This window comes from Onychostruthus taczanowskii, unplaced genomic scaffold (genome assembly GCF_017590055.1).
Source record: "Onychostruthus taczanowskii isolate IOZ18803 unplaced genomic scaffold, ASM1759005v1 scaffold170, whole genome shotgun sequence".
Taxonomy (NCBI): Eukaryota; Metazoa; Chordata; class Aves; order Passeriformes; family Passeridae; genus Onychostruthus; species Onychostruthus taczanowskii.
In genome coordinates, this window is record NW_024498907.1 from 633,801 (window position 1) to 659,731 (window position 25,931).

Sequence of the window (25,931 nt, forward strand, 5' to 3'; positions counted from 1 at the left end):
ATTCCAAAGCAGCAAAACACAGGAGAAGCAAATGAGATAATATTGTTTTCCTTTTTCTCTGAGGCTTCTCAGCTTCCCAGGAAAAGGATCCTGGGCAAAGGGATTTTTCCAGCAAATATGACTGCCACAACCTCTCTGTTCATTTCAGGTGCTCTAAATGGTTTGACTGAATTTCTCATTGGGGATTTCTCACAGGGTGTAAACTGAGTCTCTGCACAAACAGTGGGAGCAGGGCTGTGCCATGAGTGGATCAAACCAGGAAGCACAGGTGACCCAGCACAGGCCATGCTGTCGCTGGCAGAGTGACAGTCCCGCAGGGTCTGAGGATGGGGCAGAGCCCAGAGGTCACAGCAGTGAATCTCACCAGCAGCCTCTGAGCAGACAAAGTAACCAGGCACTTCCAAGGTCAGTCCAGCAGACAAGGGCAAGAGGTAGGACTGAAGACAGGACTGGGGTCCATCCAGAAGGCAAAGTCAGAGAGAAACATGCCCACAGCATAGTTCAGGCCAGGACTGGTGCCAAGCCCTAAGCTGAAACTGGTCCCCCGGAGAGAGGAGCTGGTCAGTGTCAGTAAGGTTCAATAGTGCCCCAAGGACCCTGAGAGCCATAAGCTTGGAGGGGAATCTCAGGCACAGCCCCAACCTCATTGAAAATGAACAAAAATGCTGCCATTAATTTTCATGTGCTTCTTTTCTAGCTCCTGTGACATGTATCTCAAATACCTTTGGGTCACACATCAAATAAATAGATAAGAGTGATAAAAGCTAACAAAAGTCATGCAACACTCAAAGCACCTCTCAGTCACAGCTGTTAGGGATACTAGCGCTGTATCAACCATCAACAAAATAAAAATTCCTATTGTGTTTCTGGCCAGCACTGGAAGGTTTTAAAGTTTTTTTTCTAGGGCTAGCTGCCAACAGTGCCATGAGAGTGCTCACAGACTGCCATTTCATTTCAAGGCTAATATTGAAATACAGTAAAAATCTGCATTTAAACAGAGCTATAAAGGCCAAAGAAAAGATTCCTCGTGCTTTCAGCAAGTTTTGGATCAAGCAGCATACAAATAGTTTTCATGTGTGAGAGTGACGTTGCCCTCTGCTGGGTAACCCACAACCCAAGAAAGCTCTACTCTTCAGAGTCCCAGCAGAATCAAGCAGATGCAGCCCACATATTTTTGACCCTAGAATCTTTGCAAATAGCTGGTGATTTATGTTTGTTGTATCCCAAAGAGGAGGTAGGCATACACTGTTGGCCTCTTTTTATAAGTGTAGAGACAGAAGATACAGGAAGGATGCAGTTTCAGTCATCTCTTTGTGGAATATGACCCATTGATTTCCAGTGCAGAATTAGCCCCATGAATTTTTCCAAGGTCATCTGGAAAATCTGTAGGAAAGTCAAACAAAAAGAAAAGATGAAAATGAAATGCTCTATATTTCATGACTCTCAAGTTTTAAGCACACGATGGAAAGAAAAAACAATCCCTCAAATACATTCAGTCCTTAAAACATCTAGACACCAATTATATACTGCAGGGTATGTCAACATTATTTCTCACCTATATTCCTTTTTTTTCCTCCTTTCACAAAATCAGATTTAATTTTTCTTAAGTAACAGATAAATTACTAGTGTCTACATTATCAGCACTCTATTAAGAGCAGGAATCCAGCTCAATGCCACTAGGACGTTGTAACATTCCTATCTCATCAGTGATCAGACTAAGGTCTAGGGAGTGAAATTTATCAAATGCCATTGTACAGTGTATCTGGAAGGATGATAAACATGATTAAAATTCATTTCACCAACACAGTTGCTCATATGTATTTGATGTCCTTTTCCTTGGAATGGTTAGACAAATTGCACAGTTCCCTAAAATGAAATTCAGTCTTGGATTTTATACAATGTGCCCTGATAATACAAATCAATATTTTGACAAAACATATTTTTGCCTGAAGATGAAGTATAATGCGTAATAAAATACATTTAAGTACTTTATAATTTATCCTGAGAGCACAATGTATGTGACCAAATGTCATACATCATTCCGTAGGTGGAATATATAATCTATACTCCTTTAAGAAGCAACTGCTTTGAAAGAGCACACAATTAAACACTTAATATTCAGAAAACATTTAAAATCAAGGATCATTGTGAAACCTCTTGAGGGTATGCATTGTTCTACACTATTTATCTGCAAGATCATTTTTTCTCAAATGCAGTATAATATTCTCCAATTACTTTCATTTTTAAGATAGAGTACATTATCTTCTGTGTGCCAACTTGCTTTTGCCATGGACCTCACAAAGCCTGCTTACACGTGTAATATAAGGGGAGCAAAAAAAACCCCAAAAAGTTTCTGTGGACCTTCTGCATGCTGTGTGACTCTTGCCCAATATCTTTAATAAATTAAATTGTTTCCTCTGGAATTTCCATGTCCTAGACTCATTTGGGTATTCATCCTCCAAGCCCTCTCCCCCTATGGAGCACACAGCAAAAAAATTTCATCAGCTAGAGTGGCACAGATAGAAATTTAAACGTTGGTGACATGTGCCAGCTCCTAAATCCAGTGCGGCCCAAAGGCATCGAGAACATTTTGGAGCTGGATTCTCCTTCATTTTACAGAAAAATATAACAATCTACATATCTTAATGGGTCTTGGCACCAGGTACCATGTGCATGGTCAGGTAAATATATGAGTAGGGATATAGCCTTTGACTGAAATAAGAGCCAGATGAGGGAGTATTTAATGGGAAGACTATCTCACCAGGCAAGACCACAGACAGAAGAAATAAAACCTGTGTATTTTGCTTACTAAGGTTTGCTCTGTACAACAACACACCTTACTGCAGTCTCATTTACTGGTCTCTTGCCCAAAACAGCCTAGCATTTAGTCTTTACAAGAACTTTACCAGAATTCAAGACCTAAGTGCCTGGACGATAAGCATTACACATGGATTGTTTTCACTGAGGGCAAGACACGAGCACATTCAGGCAGTACACAAAGATCTTGTTGCTAAAACATTTCCCACTTGAATGTAATTGTTCTCCAGTAAGGAAGCAATCACTGAAAAGCAAAATCCTACAGATGACACGCTGAGTTTTACGTTCGCAGGAGGTTAATATATTTTCCATCCACAGCGGAACTGTGTGTAATTTATAGGCAAAAATCCAGCCCTGGTGCAAGCAAGTGCAGCTCTTATTGATCTCAATAGTGGATGCACTCATTTATAGCAGGGCTGCTTTCGGCGTCATGTCTGTTTAGCACAGAATGAATAATATTACAAGGCAGGGCATGAGTTCACCATGCGTGCTGAAAGCTTTTGCATTTGTGAATGTTAAAATAGCCTGCCTCCACAATAGCAACTATTTTGGGCTGGAGAACACAACATGTGCCAATCTTGAGTTGCATAATGCTTTCACATATCTCAGGGTTCGCTACTCTGAATAGTTCCGCACTGAATGGCTGCTTAATATCTCCGTTCCTGCGTACAGGTCCTGTCTCTGGCAGCACGGTGCAGCATGCTGCTCAATAGATGGGCCCTGCATTCACTCACAAAAGCCCAAGCAAGCCTGCAGGAGAGACTGAGGCAGAGCTTAGCTTGAAGAGCCCTGTGGTTTACGCTATTTTGGTACGAGTTTAAAGTAAAACACTCACATTTTTTACACATTTGGTTTTCATTTGTTTGAAACAATTTTGTAGCCTAATAAAAAGACCTACAGTTTCATAAAAGGAAGATAACTGGTTGTCTCTGGGCAGTAGGAGGCTTTTTCATATATTACTGGGTTATTTTAAGGGCATTAACTGCAGTCAGCCCATTAGCTGTTATAGAACTGATTTGATTTAGGTTTTTTTAATTACACTGTGTTTTATTAGAAAACAAACCCGAATGTCAGTGTGAAAAAACCTGGATCCTTTCTTATTACACTGCTCTGGCCTGGAAGGCAGAGCACTCCTTGTGTACTGGCTTGAAAGCCATTCCCATTGTCCACTGCCTGTCTGCCTCCTGGCTAGCAGCAGATTTACCCAACAGGAACAGAGGTTCAGGGTGCAGGTGTTCCCATCCAAGCACTCCTTCCAGCAGCAGGAAGGGATCTAATTTACCAATACAATTTCACCTTCCAACAGAAAGAAATGTGACAGCCTGATCTCACCTTCCAGCACACAGACCCAAGGGGAAGGCAGTTTGACTGTCTAACCTTGTGTTTTGGCAGTGGGAAAGGAAGGGAAGTAACCTGACCACTACTGCCTTCCCACTGATAACGTGCAGGATAACCTCAGGATGGTCATAACTTACCCAATCAGCCACAGTGCCTGCCATCCTCAAAATATACCCCAAAGACTTTTCTGAAATGCATAATCACAGCACACAGCTCAGGGGTGAAGCACGTGTGACTTTCTTTCTAAAGCTCAAGGAAACATACACATACTGTGCTCTATTTTCTCTTTCCTTTTTCTCTTTCTCTTCTCTTCTCTCTGTTTGAGCAAAATGCTCAGCTTTCCATACACCTACCCAGGATTATTACTCTATTTACCTGGACTATGCCCTCATCTTAATTTGCCCCTTGATGTAAGGTTGAATTAATACATTGAATAGCCATTCTAGTCATAAATGTAAGTAAATATAAAAATATGTTTGCTAACATAAATATGTTGAAGTATTTACTAAATATTTAATATGTTAATGTTTAAAATATAGAAATATAAATATAAATGTTTATAAATATATATTATTTATAAATATATAAATATGTTTACTGTCTTCTTCTAGACAAACAAGCCACTGTGTAAGTATAAAACACTGGCAGCTACATTTCACCTCAGCATAACAAATTTAATGGAAGTTTGATTTCCAAGGATCTAGCCTGTACCTTTTTTAATCAGACTTTTCCACATATTGTATGCTATCTCAATACACCCCCATTACATTTGTAAATAGAATGGCTATTAAATGTATCAATTCAACCTTACATCAAGGGGAAAATTAAGATGAGGGCATAGTCCAGGTAAATAGAGTAATAATCCTGGGTAGGTGTATGGAAAGCTGAGCATTTTTACACAAACAGAGAGAAGAGAAAGAGAAAAAGGAAAGAAAAAATAGATTAGAAAATAAAATATGAAAAATAAGAAGACTAAAAAGAAGGGAAAGCTGCCTGGGGTCTCTTTAACAGGAAGTTTAGCTACTGACTCCAGAGTCATGGATCTTTTTGCTCCTGCCTAATACAATGCATCTTTTGTCCTTCTTTCTCAAATCATGTCCTATCAGGCAAGGTCACTGTCACATCCTCTCTCAGTAAAAAAGGAATTTATTTCCTAGACAAAACTCATGCTTCTGAGTCACACTGGAGTTGAGTCTGGAAGAACACTGTAGCAATGTGGGAGAACTATACAAACCCTGGAGCTATACCTAGAGGAAGAAGAAAAAAGAAAAAAAGAAAAAAAGATAAAAAGAAAACTTATTACTTACACCATAAGTAACAGAACACTCTTCTTAGTGGGTTGGACCTCAAACCTCTCTGACTTGTGTACAACAAGAGTGACAGGACAAGCAGTGAACTCTAGAGATCTGAAAGCCAATATCTGCTGAGAGCCAAAATCTCAGTGGCTGGAAATTGATGTAATGTGGGGAATCAGCATTTCTGGACATTATGGGCTCTTATGGGTAGGTTAAAAAGGGAGTCTAGAGAACATTACAAATAGCACACAGAGTATCAGAGATCATTTGGCTTCAACATGCTACAGATTGGTCTTGCTCATAGCTAATTACTCATCATGAAGAGCTGAGAGAAATTCCTGTATAAAAAGTCTGTCATACTAAAGAGCCTGCTCCCTCTTCTATCAAAGACAACAGCAAACTCTACTGACTTCAGCCAAGCAAGAACCAGGTTGAAAACTGCAAGGTTCCTTAAAGCAGAGGAAAGTTTTGCTCTGAGTGAAAATCAGAATTTGCTATTTGATACACTAAGCACGGCACAAAAAAGTTGTTTTGCTTTGCAGGATAATGGAAGTCCTTCTTTTATAGGGGCTGAATTCTAAATCTGTTATGTCCAGGCAGAGTTTTTTAAAAAAATCTCACACATACATGTCAGTTATTGAGTGATATTGTTTAAAGCTAAAACCTGTGAGCTGTTATGCTTTAAAGAATAGGCAGACAGGCAAGAAATTCCACCAAGTGATTTATAAGCAGGTGGATGAGAAAGTGGAAACTTTTGTGAATCTTGGTTGTGATCCAGTTCAGAGCCTTATTTTGATGGAGGGCTCCCTCTTCTGGATTTTGATTGAAGCATATTTCCCAAACCAATTTATTTTTTCCAATCCAATTGAAAGGTGTTTTCAACTAGCAAACAGATCAGGGACAGTCTCTGTGCACTCTCATAGTCAAACAGTGCCTCTGCCCACATCACTGTGGGGATTTAGGCAGCACATATGACTGCATCTGCCCCACAGACCTGCTGGAGAGAAAGGGAGCTGACACCATGGTTTTTAATTTGTATATTTAAGTTTACAGATGACCTAGGTACAAGGTCTTATCTTATGATTCTTTATTTTTCTTGCTATCTAAATGCAGGTTTTCTACAATTACTTCATTAAGAAACAGTCTTAGTTGCAACAACTCCTAGGAACCCTGCTTCTGAACAAGAATACCTTCAAGTTAAGGAGCTCAAAAAGAAAAATATCTGTTTGGCTAGAAGTTCTCCAGTGACATGAAAAATAGCCTTTTAGTCCCTTACACAAATCAAAATAGTCTTAAATGAAAAATCCTTCTTAATCTGTGGGGAATTTCCTCCCCCATAGGAATTCCATCTGAAAACAGACACTTCCTGAATGGCAGGTGGGACTGCAAGAAACTGAAGCTGCAGCTTTGATTAATTTACATTTCTTAAAGTGAACAACCTTTCCAGGCAGAAACCTGCTTCAAGGCAGATTTTTCTTTATTACAGCCTGAGTTTAATACCCTAGTGCAAATATATGTGTAAGAGTGTGCTACAGACTGTTATTGTGGCCACAGGGGAATTCTTTATTTCAGAAAAGGATAGGAATGCAAACAAAACTGAGTTTTGCTGAAAATTAAATAATAGTAATAATATACGTACGGCTTAGTGAAAAAGCATCAGATATCTCTGATTTTAAAGAATGACTGCAAAGTGTGCTTTTCATTTAAATGGAGTAATAATCCAAGTTTGAAGTAAACAGCTTAAATTTGAAAACAAGGACGTGACAAAAGCCCTTTATCAGAGAATTCTATACTAATATACAGCAGGCCTTTGCCTTCTAATGTTGCTGCTGCCCACAAGACAGCATTCATCTAGACCAACTATTCCCTGGCTTTTTTAACTTGCAGGTTAGCAAACAACAATCAGCCCAGTCAACATTTGGGGCCCATAATACCCACAGGCCACTTACTGCGAGCTCCCAAACTCACCCATAGGCCCTCAGAGCTCAGTCTGGGAGCCACCAACTTGAAAAGCCCCAGCTGACACCAGGAGACTCCTCCCTGCCCTGGGTGATTTGAGGCTTCATTGAAAGCAAGCATATCAGCCCTAATATTTGTTATCCAAAAAGATGACATATATAAGGGGTATGAGGAAGAACAGAAGGAAAGTGAGCAGCTTAGTGCCAAGCAGCAGACTGGATGGAAAGCCAGGAACAGAGCACAGGCTTCCTAGGAACAAGCTCAGAGCTATCTGTGGCGCTACAGCCCTTAAACTGAGTCTGTAGTCAAAGAAGGCATCATAAAAAAGAATCCCCTGGAACACAGTTACTTCAAGCTTATGCAGAAATTTATGTTAAGGATAAGAGCTCTCCACAATTTCCAGCATTAAATAAATAAATAAAATTTAAAAATAGAGTCAAGAACCGCCCTTCTGCTGAATTGCACAGCTATTGCTCTGCAATGACTTGCCCTGTAGTTTTGGGAGGGTGTTGCATTTTTTTTTTTTTTAATACTTACTATTGTGATAATGTAGAAGGAGAAAAGTTGTGATGTATATTAAACTCCTACTACTTAGCTTTGCCAGGGGAGACATCACGGCAAATTTGACCAGCATTATAAGAACGTTCTTTGTTCCGAGAGAATAACAAATAAATAAATAAATAAATAAAAACCCTACTGTTTTCTTACTTAAGTGTGGCAAATAAAGTAAGGAGTTCATTTTCAAATTCACACAACTTGGTGGTGTTACAACAGACCATTGTTGAGAAACAAAAAGTTTTTAGTCTCTTCTAGTACACCCTAATTTATCTTTGGTAAGGCTTTTTGTTCATCTTTCCTTGAGGCAGTGTTGCTCAATGCTACCAACATTCCCTGGTGCTTCAGGCCACAGTCCTCCTGCATTTTTGTGTCTGCCTGGAATATGTGAGCCTGCACTTGGCTTCCTCCAGACCTATGCCAAATTTAACCATTTGACAAGTCTGTCTGCTGGCAGTGTCTGGTAATATCCACCTCACAACAGGAATCAAGGCAATTCTTAATATTCAGTACTCCTCTCTGCTTGTAGTTATGACTTCTGACCAGCCTGAGTTTGCAACAAGAAACAAGGTTTTTGATAATAATACCCATCCCACATGACCTCTCTGGGAATATATTGTGCTGCTTTCCTCCTGCCTTTCCCCACAAATGGCCAAGACACTGACCATACCATATTCATTATATTTTTACTGTAGTTATTCCTCAGAGAAACACAGGAGCTTCATTCTGTTACATTCAGACAAACCTCATTCAAGAACACGGTATGGGGCATTTCCAGGGAAAAAACTTCCAGCTGGCAAAAAGCTCCTATTAGCTGCAAGAAGAGCAGTCGAGCTGTGCCTTGTTCCTTACAAAGTTCCCATTACCTGTGAGAACACATGCCAGGGAGAGGTTTCTATTCCTTCCTCATCTCTTCACACATCCTCCTTCTTCCTACAGCTATTAATGGTGACGTCCAACTCCACACATGCCTCCAGGTGGATTCCTGTACTGTCCTTCCTAACACTTCCGTAATCTTTTCTCCTGTATCCTCCTATGGTAACCCTTATCAATAGTTCCTAATTTCCCATACATCTCTTGTTCCATCATCATCACCACCACCTCCTGGACCCACTGGCTGTGGCTTTGTCCTCGCTGTTGCTTAGTATTGAAAATCAAAGGAGACTGACATTGTGTGGAAGAGAGAATGATGCATCTGACTCCATGGCTATCAGAAGGTGAATTAATTACTTTATTATACTATACTATATACATTACATCTAAACTGAATCTGCCAAGCGCTCATTCTGCACATAACTGCACGGAATGGCACTCATCTCCTGACTCTCCCGTGACTGTCAGCTGACAGTCCCACACACAGACAACTCTTGGCCCTGATAGGCCAAGGAAACAAAACATCCTCACTTTGGGTAAACAATCTCCATATTGCATTCTGCTTTGGCACAACACAGGCACAGCAAGTAAGATAAGAATTGTGTTTTCCCTTTCTCTGAGGTTCAGAGAATGTAAATCTCAGAAATCCTTGGGAAGAATTGTGCCTTGTTTTTCTCTGTGAAGAGAATGTGGCAACAGCTTAGAGACTCCTTCCTGCTCTTTCCTCATAAACTTCAGCAGGGTAGAGCAGACTACTGGGACAACAGAAAGACAGAGATCTGGGAAGACTTTGTCCTCTTCTATGCCCTACATTCCTATCCCCACCAAAAGACACAGGCCTCTGGACATCTGTCACACATCTGGACATCTATTATTGTGCCTATGATATACAAAAAATTACATTCAAATATTGCTGTGAACATTGCATAGCCCACTACTCCACCTTTAGGAAGTTGCAGAACTCATTTCCCGTGCAATATTTATACAAGTCCTCTGAGCCATGTACTGATATAACCTACGTCTGCTGCTTCGTCCAGAGTCCATGATGGATGGCTGAACTAGGGAACGGCTATTTGGTATTACCAAATTATTATTCAGTTTGTGGTACTAAGAGTATATCTTCCCCCTGCTGACCTAAGCACAGAATTACAAATCCTAACAGGCTTTTCCATAGCATTCATCACTTTTTTGTGGAGTCCTCCAGCATATCATGAGCATACCTAAAACACTTGCAACATGCTGTTCGTCTCAGTGCCACACGGCTTCATGGCTGGCTGGTGTCCCATTTGGTAGAAGCAGTCTCTGCCCTACCTGTGTGCTCCTAGGGTCTCCTTGGTACTGGCAGACTTCTCTGCTTAGTTCTCTGAACAGTTTCAGTAGAGGACCAGACACCCCTGCCCTAAAGCAAATGGAGAAACATGCCTTTGATGATGGGAAACAGGGAAAGAAGAACTTCCCTTTTTGGGAGCAGTTGCATTTGCTTACAAACATCCTAACAGACCAAACCCCGAGTTCCATTACATTGCCCAAGTGCTTGGCATCTATTTTGTGAAATCAATAATGTAGGATAAATTCAAACTATATTTTACAGAGATTTTAGATAGGGATATTTGAGCTCTACCTTAATGCAAACTCTTTAACTGATTAAAACACCTTAGTAAGTCCTACATCCAAAACTTCAGTTCCACTTCTAAATGCTTAACAAGCTCAATCTCTCTAGAGGTCAGCACAAACAGAAACAAATAAAACCAGAACACAAAAAAACTTGTTTGACTGGACTTTTACATTTCCTCTGGAACTTCTGAGAAAGAGATAAAGGAATTCATAGTTTTCCAGAAGAGAAAGGATCCACAGTATTTTAAGCTGGTAAAATAATTGATGCTGTCCAGAAAATGGTAGAACTCAGGGAGTTCTCTGGAATGCAGGCTACAGCTAGCCATGGTACTTAGTTCCTAATCAAGAGGTTGCTAACAAATCCTAACAGATGTGGCCAGGACTGCCAAGTTTGAACCTTAGTGTCAGGCTGAGCCAGGACACATGCACTCACTGTGTTGCCTGAAGCATCATCCTTATAGACAGCTTTAGACTGGCTTTTACACAAGACCACATCTACCTGAGTGTTGGTAGAGCAAATGCAAAGATCCTGGTCTTCCATTAAGGCAATCAGACATCCAGATGCAAAATACAGGACTCTGAGACTTCACACAAATCAGACAGTCCTTGGGGAATTTGGGTTGATGAAAAATTATAAATATTATAAATATTATAAGCTGTGACAGATATAATATTGCTCCAATATTTTCCACTTTATGTAAAAAGAAAGCCACCTATTTGGTTCAGTCCCACTGTCTGGCACTTACAAAGATAAAAGGACCTTTCAGCATGAACAAACTGCAAAACATACTTGAAAATAAATTCTTAATGACAATTGGCATTAAACAATTTATTTTCAAATACATTTTGCAGGCTGTTCACACTGAAGAGTGCTTTTATCTTCTGAACTGGATGCTGCTAGGCTGAGCAGAGATGAAGTTTTCTCTTAACTCTTTCAGTCCCTCACAAAGAGCAGATTCCATCAGGATTTTCTGATAAAGTACTTACAGCTGCATTAGATGAAAATTGCATTACAAGGGTTCAGTTTCTAGTCCCAAGATAAGAAGCAGACAACCATAGCTCTGCTAGCCAATCATCTGACTCAAAGAATATTTCTTCTTTAATACTGCCTTTTTTTTTTTTTTTTTTTTTTTTTTCCCTCAACAGAAATCCCAATTGCTGTGCTAACAGTGCCTTTTTGGTTGGCCACAAATCACAGCAGCTTTACCTACTAAGTAGCAGGCACACTTCACAAGACCAGAATTTCCCATCTCCCAGGTGGGAGTCAGCATCCTGCATTACAAATGGCTCCTTTGCTGACAAGGGAAAGGCAAGCTCTGCCTCCATTTCTGGCATCTGTCCTGCTCTGCGTGCCTCAACCTTCATTGCAACTCAGGTGCTTTTAAGTCCCAAAATAAAGCTGGATCACTGCTGAGCAGTGTAGGCCATCCTCCACAGCTCTGCCCTGCTACAGTCATTACTGTGCTTTCCCTTTGGATATTCACACAGCTGCACCATGGACTAGAAAAAAAAAATCCAGCAGAAATCACCCTTTTTGTTTTGAGCTCTTTTTCAGCAAAATTGTTCCCCTGGCTTGTCTGACTGCATAGCCAGACAAATGTACAGAGGCAAGCTTAGAGGGTGGAAATAAGAAGCTCGGTTTGAGGATGTGCTGGAATTTATGTGGCATTTAAAAACTAACCACAGATTAAAACAGAGGTATAACAGCACTTTCAATATCCAGTTCTAGGAGCCTAAAGGAAGTTGGGAGGCATATACATTACCCAATAGTATGAACTACCTTGGGGCTGCACCATGGTGCCAAGCTGACCATTATTTCCACCCCTGGCTTCACGCTGTTACATAGGAAAACTAATGTAACCAAACAATGGAGAACAAGAAGGGCCTATAGAAAGAAAGACCCTTCTTGGTGCCACTGGAATTTAGATCAGACTGTAAAATGCAATCCTGCCTCTGTGAAAACTCCATTTCTATTTCTCTGTGGGCAGAATGAGGAGGAACAGAAATCATCTGAATACAGGACATAAGTTGTAAAAAGTTGTAAAAAGTTGTAGAGGAAGAAATTCTGAAACATTCATTTTTGTTCAGCTTGCTCTGTCTTAGGAAGGTGGGTAAATTTGGGATAGTTATTTTGGTTCACTGTATGCAGGCCCCAGTTATTCCCTTCAGATCACATAAACCCTTTCCATTTGACTGGTTAAACATCCTTCATACCCATCCAGTTCACAAAGACAAACAGCACTTAACCATAACTGCCAACTGAGTTGAATCCATGACTATCCAAGACCACATCTAAGAGAATTTTCAGAATGCTAAGGAAAGCTCTTACTTGATCCAACATCTGCTGCATTTAAGGACTATTGATATGGAAAACTTATCAAGAGTGATAACAATGAAGTTATGAACTCAGAGCAAAGACACATACCAAAAGGGTATCCATAAAAAAGCTGGATAAACCCAATTTACTGGTGTGATATTAACCTGAAGAGGAACATTCCACAAGAGGAAGATGACTCCTTCACTCATATAAGATTAAAAAAAGGCAGAAGATATGAGCTCTAGCACTCCTCAGAGCTGCTCTTCTTGAAGTTGATAACATGTCTTCCACTAGCCTTAGAAATACTGAATCCTAAAGAAGAAAAAACAGTTCATAATGGAACATGCTTCCCTGGTACAAGGAAGATGCTCATGAAATTTATGATTTTATTATGATGCTCACAAGCCATTTTCAAAGCACTCTCCCATTTTCCCAAGATCCTGCTGGAATTGGGATACTGTGGTGGACACTTGACAGAACAGGTGAGCTCTGGTATTTGTGCTGCACTGGCACTTGTTTTTTCATAAATCTTTACCTACACAAAGCACTCCATTTCAGAAAAGCTCCTATAGACAATGGGAAGCCATGACATATGTAGTCAAATATGCTGCTTTGTAAACCAAAGTTTTCAACAGTTGAGTAGGGTCACATTACTTCTAAGTAAGCACCTTTGTCCTCTAGCAGAAAGCTGAGAGGTCAAAGTTTTACAGATAAGAAAATGCTTCTGTCCACTCCTTCCTGGCAAAGTTCAGGTGAGCTCCTTCCTCCTGACCTCTTTCAGATGACCCTCCATGGAAGGGAGACTAAAGCTGTCTTATGAAATAATGACAAACAAGCATTTAGAAAAGAATGGCAGGAGAAAGGTAAAAGACTGAAAGGACATGATGATGTTGTGACATGAAAGGATGTGGAACAAGAATACGAAGTGGAAAATATTGTCTTGACAAAAGCAAGCCTGCATCTCCTACTAAACAAACTAACAGGTGAATGTATCAGCTAATCCCATTTGTCTGTCTTTTCTCAGCACAGCACCACTGCAAACTGCACATCTGCTTTGCTGGCTCATACACTCTAGCCTGGTCTCAAATGTCAGTCCCGGTCACTGTCAGTAACTATGGACAAGGCTGGGGTGGCAGGAGAATTTCCATTAAAATCAAAAAGTCTCGGGGGGAAGCTCAAAGTGCACTTCTGACTGTAACACCACAATCCACAGCCCTGTCTGGTACTGCCAAGTGCACTAATGCCAGAACTTGCTCGGGGGCTCTTCTGTGTCTGACACAGCTCTGCTGGGCTCTGTCTGGCCCAAAACTGCAACTGCCACATCAGCTCCATTTGGACTAATTACTGCTAATTTGTTCTTACATAGACAAAAAGTAACTACAACCTACTGTTTCAATTTATGTCTTTCAAGAGAGCTACGGAGCTACCAGAGGAGAGCAGCTGATTTGACCAGCAGCCACTGACATACTCTGCTCTTGGCCACATGTTTCTACCGTTTCTCTGTATCACCTCCAGTATTCACTTGACCTCTACTGAGGCATCCTAATTCTCCAGTATAGTAGGAAAAGAAAGTTTTCTGCCACACCAGCAGGTTGAATCAGCATCCCAGAAGGCAGTTGAGCGCCACTTGTACCAGAAGAGAAAACACAGGGACAAAGCAGAAGAGGAGAGAGAATCAAGATATCCTGGGTGATATTTCTGCTTTGTTAGTTAAGCTGGTCAAGTAATCTTTTATTATTTCACCCAGGTTCAATTCATGCAAGTCAGAATACAGTCTGATTTAAGTTGCGGCAAATTACACCTTTCAAAATAAAACAGCAACTTCTGTAAATGCTTTTATATTAGTTCATATGCAAGAATTCAAATTAACATCCAAATTTACATGGCCAAAATTAGAGTACCCTCAAAAAAGAACATGAACAGTAAAGATTTACATTCTGTCTTTTCTTCACTCCCTCAGTTGGTACAACTAACAGGATATCAAAGTGAAGGGCTTAAGCAATGTAGAAACTTTCTACAGAGGAACAAAGGGTTGCACAGCTTCAGAGAGCTCCCAGTTTACCATGTTCTTATAAACTGAAAGACTTGTTAGAAAAAACAATATATAAAACCATCTCCTCAGTCCAGCTGAGTTACAGCTTTAGAGTAGCTGCTGATTATTTATCTGCAGTATTTTCATTACCTTCAGTTAATAGCAACATATTAGGTTACATTACCTAATTGTCAGTACCCAGGACGTCCCCCTGATGGTCCTGGATGATCCGAGCCCCAGCCAGGGGGTTTTGAAGCCCTGGCAGGGGGTTGGAGACCCTGGCATGCAGGCAAAGAACCCTGTGGCTTTGAGTTCGACCCATGGAACAAATTACCACCTTTGTATGAAAAATTAAAGGTCACAAAAGTTTAGATAACATAACAGTAGTTGTCACAGGGTGAAAGGTGGAATTTTAAAGAATTTTACTATGTGGGTCTAGAAGACAAGATGGAGGAATTTGGGTGTAGTCCTGTTCTTCTCCCTTCTTCTTCCTAGCCTCCATCTTCTTGGTGATGGTGGCACTTTGGGATGGGTTTAGACTAGAAAGTCACTGTCTAACATAGGTAATAGGTATTGGAACATAGCATAAATATCGAATAAGTAGGTTATCATATAAAAGACAACACCAGCCCTGTGGGCAGGCAGAGTGCCTCAGACTGACCTGCAGAACAAATCTTGGCAGGCCAGCCAGAAAATGTTTCAGATAAAAAATAATAAACAACCTTGAGAACGTGAGCCGAAGACTCCTGATCTATTCTTCAACAGCAGGGTTGGGGAAAAGAGACATTTTAACACACCTCGGGATCATCTCAACCAGAGAAAATCCCGAGACCTAATGACTACCCGAGTGTTAAATAGAGAGCACAATTCTCTGTGGAAGTTGCATGAACCACTCCTAGAAGATGCTCATTTAAAGCAAAACAGAATCAGATAATTCTCTTCAATACAAAGAAGTGGCTTAAAGCTGCCTAACTTGAGCAGTTGGATATTCTCCTTGCACAGTGAACCATGGGCTGATTTAGTCAATCAAGCATCAGTCAGCTCTGAAATGTTTTTAGAAATGAAGATGCATGAAACAAGTGACTTCTGACAACTCTTCTGCAAAGATAACTCTCCACTTTGTTATTCATCACACATAATGGACTAATTTCTCAACTACCATTCATTTTTCCATCACTAGCTTATGGAAAGCACTGTCATCAAATTTAATAAGGCAAAACACATAACAGGATTCCAAAAGCAGCTAATGTTACTGGAGAGAATGAGACAGCCCAAATAACACCCACAGTGAGCAGAAACAAACACGGGATTTAGGTCTTCCTAAGCACATAATTATTGACAGCAAGAAAGAAGGGATCTCTGTGAGAAAATTGTCCAGTAACAGTTTATGAAATGGCTTCTTCAGCTTTGTGCAGGGCTCAACTGAGGACAGCAGGACCTGAATCAACTTCACCATTCCTGAGTTATTCTACCAGCCTGCAAAGAGCACACACCCAAAACACCAATTCCTTCTGACCTACCAAAGATATCTTAACTTTCCGTGACATCTTTCTCGAGCTCTCTACCTCCTTCGCCTCCTCTTCATGGCTCCTCCTTCCCCTCCCTCCTATATCTGGAAAACCTGAAATAAATACTTTATTTTGAGACATCTCTGAGAGGCAGCAGGTTATCATTTAGTCAGTCTTATAGCCTTGTCTCTGCCTGAGTATCCCAAGCTGTGAAGTGATAAAAACTTACTTACCTTTATAAACCACACTGGACTTCTGGGGCAAAATAAAAATATCTGTATTCCAAGTAATGCTGGAAGTCTGATCTCAATAACAAAAAGTTATTTCAAACCATTGTATTTAGAGCTTCTGATATGTAACTTAGCATACCCTTATCCATACACAAAAGATCCCAACTTTATATTTTTTTCTCAGGTTCTCCGGAAAATGCCCACATTTTTTTTACTGGCAAACCAAAACAAACAATAAATCAATTCTTCTGAAACCTTAAACATGAAGTGAAGCACAAAAACCTCTTCTTTTTCTCGTATAGAATTTGACTAGAATCTTTGACTTTCCTTTTCTCTCAAGCTAATCTCCATGAAAAAGAAGAGAACTCTTTTCAAAACAAAAATTAAATACCTGAAGGGACAATACTTTTCCCAAAACATGAATAGTTACATCTGCTACGAAATGCCCTAGGCATCAGCTCACAAGAAAAGAATGCACTAGTCTTGGCATCCTTTACCTTTCCAGAAAGTCTGGTCCTTGCTGTTGACAAAAAAAACCCTTGTTTTTAAAACAGTAGTTTCTGTCTAGTGTTGTGCAATCTAATTTCACAGCTCCTCAGCACTGAGTCAACTTCTGTAAATTAGCAATTTTCTAAATGAACTCTTTTCGCAAGATGCAAAAATAAAAACAACCAAAGAAACACCAAACCAACCCTAAAACACAACATTATAAGAATTTGCTTGTTGTTCAAACAGCAGTGAAGATAACCACCTACATTTGTTTTAAGTGTTCTGCAGCTGTTTCAGAGACTCAAATTAGAATGACCATGCTTCTCTTCCCTACACTAGTCCAACAAAGGATAATGCTTAACATAGCCCAGTCTAATCAAGTGCACTATTTGCAAAGGTGGCCATGAGTTGATCCTCAGGGAAAAGTAAGAATTTAGAGAAAGTCCTTCTATTTTATGCACATAAACATATGTAATATGTCAGCCCCCAACTAGTATTCTCTCACTTTCCAGCTATTTATTAAGGTTTCCACAAGCCATGCTTGACATAAGGATAAGAGGATGAGATTGTGAAGGTAAGAGTGAACAGGCATAAGTTGAAAGAAGGAATGTTCAGATGGAACATAAGGAAGCACTTTTTCACTATGAGGACTGTCAAGCATAGGAGCAAGCTTCCCCGAGAGGTTTTGCAGATTCTGTCCTTGGAGGACTTCAGAACCAGACTGAATAAATCTCTGAGTAAAATGGTATGAACAAGGTGGCTCTGCTTTCAGTAGGATATCAGACTAGAGATCCCCTGCAATCCCTTCCAAGCTGAATTAGCCTATGATCCTATTTTTCATCTGAGGAACTTTTGGTCTGATGTGGTTTCCATGTCTCAGGTTATTTAACCACAGTTTTACTTTTATTTGCAGTTCTCTCCTGAGCCTGTGCCAACTTCTGACAACTAGTTCCTCCACCATCTGACAAGCAATGTCCATTGCTTTGCTCCTAGTTTCACTGAACTTCATTTCATGACTCTGGCTTAGTTCCAAGTGCAAGAAATACAAAAAAAAACACGTGCAAGGGAAGAAAGGAAACAAGTTTTTTTAAAATTATTTTAGCATCATTTATTCATGTTATTCTTAGCATCATTTATTCATGTTATTCTTAGGACATGAAAGCACTTTTATTAAATACCCTGCACTGTATTTCTGAATTTGGAGGTGAGAGGGAAGGGCGGTTACATATCACATTCAGTTATCACCACTTTCTGTCAAAAATTCACAGCAGTCTGCCTGACTTCACAGCACATCTTTAGAGTTCTTGCACTCAGTCATGACAACGCAAGGCAAGTTCCCACATCCAGTCACTGCACAGGCACAGAAGCATATGAAGAAAGAATTTCTTGTCCCACACCTGCTGGAGTCCCAGTTGCCAGTCTCCATATCAAACAAGGCACCTGAAGCAAATGGGTACTGAGAACAAGTGACACTGTCTCTGCACAGATATGGTTTGACACAGTGGCATCACAACCTGTCACACTCCGGGTCTCAGCAGAGAGTTTCAGTCACTGTCAGGTTTCCATCAGACATCCTTCAAAACTCTAATTCAATTAAGGTGTTCACTCCTATTTTCCTGACTAAAGACGAGGGGACACTTGCACAGCTTTCCACCTTCTGCACATGAGCGAGGCAGACACAGTGTATGAGCAGTTTGTACAGACTGCCCATTTGTAACCAGAGATTTACAAATGCTGTAATCTTCTTCCATTTGAACAGTGAGACCAAATATCCACCACCCCTCCCAGGGGAAGGTGGTGATCCACCTCCACAGTATTTGCTTCTTCCTAGGAGTCCAATATCAATCTGGACAGCTGAGACTCAAAAGACAAGGCTAAGAGGAACCATTAGACAATAATACCTAGGGGTTTTTTTAATCTACTAGATTCTTCAATACCACCCAGTTCCCTCATAGTAAATCCAGTGATTAGTATCTAAATCATTAATTTTTCTTTAGCATCAAGACACAGTCTGTGGCTATGCCTCCATCTATGCCATTAATGACTGCTTTAGGACCTAGCTTTTTGGGGTTTTTCCCACTTTACGAAATGACAAAACATAAGTCACTCCTGTATCTTTCTTTTTGATAAATTACACAGACTTTACATCTGAAAATATTTGTCCTTACAAATAGGGAGGGTTTTTTTTTCAACATTCACAGTTTATTTCTTTACCCTCTCTAGTTTGGTTATATTCTATAATGGATGTTAATATTTGGCCTGAGGGCCATATTTGGGAATCTGGGGACAGAAACAGTTGGAGCAAGACATTACCAGGGGCAGTCTTTGTTGCTTAAGTATGGCTTTTATTCCTTTATGCTATAAATGTAACTTGCTTTGTTGGCTGGGGCACATGGAAAAAAATTGTGGCTAAAAGCAATAAACCTGTAACAAACTTCTGTCCTCGACATTACTTATTCCACAGGATTCTCATCTCATTTGGTGATTCCTTCAGTAATGTTAACTGTATTTACCTTCAGATCACTGAAGATACTGAATAGTGACAGGCTCTGTATTAATTCTTTTAAAAACCCTCACAACCTCAAACAGTAAGAAATCCCACTCAAAATGTATCCCTTCATTACTACTTTTTGAAATTTCCCCTTAACAATATGACTGGGAGTAGTGGAAAAACAGTGAAACTAACTTTGTCTCCAGACTAACAGCTAACCTGAAACCCTGCCTGAACAGTTTTTGTTAGATGCTAGTTTTTTACATTTTAATGGGACTTGTAATTCCTCTGCTCCTTTTGGCCATGCATTTTTCAGTGCATGCGGCAGGTCTTGAATAAGATTGCCAAAGAAGTGTTTTTGTGGAAAAGAGAAAGGGGAGATGTCAGAACCCAGGACATCTCTCTGGATGCCCTGGATGTCTCAAAGCCCTGACAGGGGCTCAGAGACCCTGGTAGGAAGCCAAAGACACCTGGAAATTCAATCTCAACCCATGGAGCAAATTACCAACTTTATATGAAGAATTACAGGTCACAAAAGTTTAAGTAGCATAGTAGTAGCAATCACAGGGTGAAGGGAAAAATTTTGGAGTACTGTACAGGGGGGTTTTGGGCCTTGTACAGGGGGGTTCGGAATTCGGTACATGGGGGTCAGGGGTTCCAAGATGGAGGGATTTGGGCGTGCCTGTCCTTCTTCTTTCTTCTCCCTGGCATCCATGTTCAGGATGATGTTGGCATTCACAGATTGATTTAGAGTACAAAGTCTAAAGTCACTGTCTAACATAGGTGATAGGTATTGGAACATAACTGTAAACATAGTATAGATAGTTTTTAGTATAAAAGATAGCACCAGCCCGAGAGGCGGAGAGTGTGCCTCAGACCGACCTGCAGAACAGACCTTGGCAGGCCAGACAGAAAATGTTTGAGATAAAGAAATAATAAACAACCTTGAGAACGTGAACCGAAGACTTCTCGACTCCTTCTTCGGCAGTTGGGTTGGGGAAAAGAGACTTTTAACAGAGACACACCTTGGGATCTTCCCAATCACACCAACCAAACCAGAGAGGATCCCGAGAAAAATGCCTAAATTCACTGCTTCAATTTTTTAGAAACTATAACAATGAAACAAACAGACAAACCTGGGAAGAGCAAGATGAGAAACTGCACTAAATGAGCCTCACTAAAAGGGAAGATAACTATTTCAAAACTGAAATAAAGATGCACTGAGGGAGTAACATGACAATTCCTCTTTCCTTGTACAGTAGTAACCCAATAAGAGTAACAAATTCTGCAATATATTTATTTACACTTCTTTCAAAACTACCAGGCCCAGTACCTAATGAAAACTGTATGAAAGACATTTTCAAGAATGAAAAATGAGTTCTTAGTCTACAGTGGGGAATCTTGCTCATTGAAGATAGTTATCTGCAGATTTCTGACCTGTGTATCATATTGTTATAGGTGAGTTGGCAACAAATTCTTCCTACTGAAGAAAAATGTTTCCACATTTGAAAAAAGATGATGTTACACATCAGCATTCAGTTGAAAGCAGTAACACAGGAGAAATCTACTGCAGCAGCCATGTACCAGTAGGTGTTCACGGGCATCAGCATTTCTTTTTCTTCTCAAGAAAAAAATAAAATCCTTCTGTTGCAGCATAAAAAGCTTGATTAGAAGAATAATGCCTCAGGCAAACCCTAGAGGTAAGAAGCAACTTGAAAGAAACACTGTGTTCAAAAACAAAGTTGATGCAATATTAAACAAGTGAAATCAGGGAAACGGGGTTGGGGGAAATCTTACAGAGTCAGATTCTGAATTCTTTTACGTTGATTTGACATTAACCTAATTCTGCTAATTACTGCAGAATTGCTAGCTGCAGCAATTACACCACTCACTCATACAAGTGTAAGTAACATACAGAGCCAGGCCCACAATTCTCTATCTGCAACACAGAGAGTTGCTCACACAGCCCTGAGGTTCACTCAGCAGGTACTCCTTCAGCAGATCCCAAAACATAACTTACCTGAGAGTACCCACTTCCTGGGATGGGGAAGGTCATGGGGAACTGGACTTCATGAACGCAATCAGAGCAACTTCTCTGCATCAGAAATGGCCCTCAGAACAACAGCTGTGCTTTGCTGCTCAAATCACACACAGGAGACAGGTCCTCCTTAGACTTTCTGGTGCTGTCCAAACCTTTCAAGTGCATCATTATGGGACTGAGATACCACAAGCTGAACAACACACACACAAACACACAAGTTTTCAACAATGAAAAAGGAAGTCTTCCCAATGAAATGCTTGACCAAAACATCGCAGTTCTTTCACACTGCTATTATTTCCTTACAACACAGAAGCCAGGTGCACATTTTTTAGTCACACTTCACCTTTCACCTGTTACCCATAATATTCAATCTGTCAAGTGTCATATCAAAGGATTTTTGAAGATCCTCATTCAAAACCAACAGGATCAATTGCCCGGAGAAACCAGCATTGCCAGAGGCACACAGTGACATCACTATCAGTGCTACTGCAGTTTGGGCCGCCACTGTCCCACCTCTCTGCCCCCAAAGTCCTTTACTTCTTGCAGTAAAGGTTATCTCACCCCGAAGCAAAGGGCAGGAATTGCCCGATTACAGTCTCTTACAGATCCTACATTTGTTTTGAGAATGTAATTTGATGTTGGTTTTGTAACCTGTTATTTTCAGCCTGATGTCAAAGCGTGCAGATGTAGGAGCTCGCCTTTAAATACCCAGGGCTTTTTGTCCACCACACATTTCAAGTTTTGCTTTCCAAAGTCTTGTTCTTTACTTGGCATTTAGGTGATCATGCTGAAAAAGATGACAATCCTCTCAGCACTGCTGATTCTGATCCTGGTTAATCAACTAAAGGCACAAGGTGAGTCAACAATGTATTGCAAATCCACCTTTGTCAATTCAAGTAAGATTCACATTCATACTGTGCTTACTCCGAGAGTTACTTTTCTCCCTCTCCCTTAACTCCTACTTGGGATCTCTGATGTATAAAAAGAACTACGCACATTTTTGGATATCCCTAGAAAAAACTTTTCAAACCATACTCCTCATCCTGTAAATCCTTTCATTTTATTTGCAGGTACCCCTGTTACCCCAGTTCTTGAGGCAGCAAGCGTGGAGCAGAGCAGCGATCCCAGCACGCAACCAAGCACAGAGCTGCCCCCAGACTACAGTGGAGACTCACACAAGGAGAATGGCACAGAGCAAGCTGGGAACAATGGAGTGCAAGAAGGTGAACAGAGCTTTTGGGAGCTGAGTGGAGAGTCAAGTGCTGAGTCTACCTCTGAGCCCAGTGTGGAGCCAAGCCAAGAACCAACCCAGGAGTCACCCACTGAAATATCTGGTAAGACCCATTTTGTCTTTGATTGCCCATGTTATTGGTATCTCAGTTCTCTTACTCCCATCTCCCACCTTTCCTGCACTGAGGTAGCAGGATGAATTAAAATGCTGCTTTTCCTTGTAGTCTATTTCTGGTAGGATATATGGCATATCAGATATCTAGCCTCTCCTTATTCCAAAAACATAAATAAATTGCTGCAACTGAAAGGAAGATGACACTCCTTAAGACAAGTTGGTAATTATGGATGAGTGCATTTTATGCATGTGTATGTATGTGAAGCATACACATGACCTGGAAGAGGTTTCTCTTGTGGAGATATTTAATGCTGGCTTATAATGCACATTTCTAATGTGGGAAAAAATACACAAACCCAACGGCACCAAAAATTAAAACATATTTATATGGTCAAGTTCCATTGTTAGGAAGGCCTGTGGTATGTTTGAATGACATTTCACTCTGGTGAACACCATCTTCATAAAGATGGGCCAAATTAACCCTTACAGAAGAAAGAACTCAGGAGGATTTTGATACCTACACAGTATAAAGTTCTGTGGCCTGTATCTCTATATTTCTCATTACCACACTGAGCTGCTTTATCATGTACTCAGTCTCATTAATAAATAAAGGAGCATAGCTTCATTATCAGATGTTAATTCTTTTGGGAATTTTGTGGGGGTTTTCTTATTTTGTTGATTTGAGGTTTGATTTGGGGTCTTTTTATTATATTATTTCATATTGCATATTTCATATGTGAGGATCACTCATCTTCTGTAAGAGACAGTATAAGTGAGGATCATTTAAATATACACAATGGAATAATTAATCTGGGAGGATGGGGTTTTGTTTGCTTATTCCTCACAACAGTTTATGTAGGAGCAATCTTAATTTCAATGGCGTTCATAGGTAACAACTTGCAAAGCCCCAAAGTCACAATTCTGAGCAGTGTAGTAATTTGATATTCACTCTCTTTTTTTTGCTCTAGAGTAAATTTCAACATTAAAACTTGATGAAAAAGCAACACCCACTCACCTACAGAGGTGATTTCACCACCAAGAACACATATGAGGTGCCTGTTGCAAGCTAGATGGCAGAGCTATTTCCAGAACTACACCTTGCAGGAAAACCGTAACCATAGCCTTCAGTTCCAGAACTCCATCTAATTCTTGCTTACTTTACCAGATTAATTATATAACAGCTGACCTGAGCTGTTTTGTTTTCATAATAACCTGAAATAAAGAATGTCATCGCAAATACATGCTTTGTCATTATTGTAAGTCCTTTCCCTGGTCCACTTCGACAAAAAAGATTAAAAATATTTTAGGGTGTGTGTTTTCAGGCTTTTTTTGGGTTTTTTTTTTTTAATGTCACCCCTCAAACATACTTTATACAACTGATGCTTGTGTTTTCTTATTTTATTTCTGTTTTTACCAAGCCTACCTTCAGTTTGCAGGAACTAGAAGCAGGCTTGTGAAAGCATTTTCAGACAGGCTCCAGCTGACTTCAGAATGCTTTACATCTGCTGAGGGTATCCTCAGATGACAGGGGCAGTTTGAAACACAAACCACTATTTAGCTCATTAACTTTTTAAACAGCTGTGGCTACAAACATGCAAAACTACCTCTGAGTGTTTTCATGGCTTGCAGGTACAATGACAAATAAATCATTGATCTTCAAGTTTTGTCAGCCAGAACAACAGCAAGTAAAGAACATATGCAGAAACATGATTGTACTAAAACTTAGCTTACTGATTTATTTCTCATATAATATCCAAGTGCTTCCTACTGCCTGGCATCAATTGCAGCATTCTTCATTTAATATTCTTACTGTTGGAGCAAAGAGAGCAGGCTGAGTTCTGCATAGAACAGAGATGTTGGCTCTCCTTAGAGAACATGCAGAAATAATCTAAAATAAATTAGAAGTGTCAGAAGAAAAAGGTTCCCTAAAAAAATTTAGGAATCACTCTTTCCCAAGGAATTTAATGCTGAAAACTTCCACTAAAAAAAAATCCCTCAAAACCCATAGCAGCAAGAGAGACATCTCCATATCCTCTAGTGCCTGGCGTAGTGTAGACAAAGCAGTTGTGTGACGTTGGAAGAAAGGAAAAGCAATCTTGGATTTCCATTTATTTTAACTAATTTCAAATATAATTTTCCATTTTCTAATGACTCATCTGCAAAGTCATAAATAAGGGAAGTTCATAATCTAATTCCCTACTGGTGACATTAAGTAAAAGATATCTAAATGAACCAAACCACAACAGGTTTATATGAGCAGATCACCAATATATTCAAAGGCAATATAAAAGCCACTAAATATTATAATCAAAATATATTTTGTTTCCAAGCCAGAATTCTTTCATCTTATAAAACAATTTTTAGAGTCTGTCAATAGTACACTTCTGTTTGACTGATAAGCAAACAAAACCACTGTGAAAAAAAAATTAAAAGAACACACACATTCTGAGGATTTTTTTTTTGTTTTGTTTTTTTTTATTTGGTTTGGTTGGGTTTTTGTTGGTTTTTGTTGGTTTTTTTGGGTTTTTTTTTTTTTGCAAGATGCAACAGAGAGACAGAAAATAACAATAAAACCCTCAAGTTGCCCAGCGGCATGTATAGAGGGTTTAATATTCCTAAAATATTGCCTATATGATTGGCAGAAATTAGTAAAAGAAAGAAAATTGATTCAATAGCAACTAGCATGTTGGTCAAAAAGGGCTGGTAATGAAGAAAATCACCACACGGTGGCTCCAGATACAGAGGCTTTTCAACAGAGTTGCACTTACAGGTCACACAGAAGTCTCCTTGCGAAACAAGTCTGCCAGCTCTGCAGCAGCAGCTGTGAAGGAATCCTGCAAGTAGAACTCACTCACTTCTGATCTCTGGAATACAGAGGTCACTTGTTTTTTACTGCTTTCTCTGGGTCACTGTCCTGGGTTGACTATATGATGCTTTTATCCCCAATCGTCTTGTCTTGTTTATACTGAATAATAAGTTTTACACCTTTAAGACTCTCTTCCAGAGAGTGAAGAGGGGAGGGAAGAA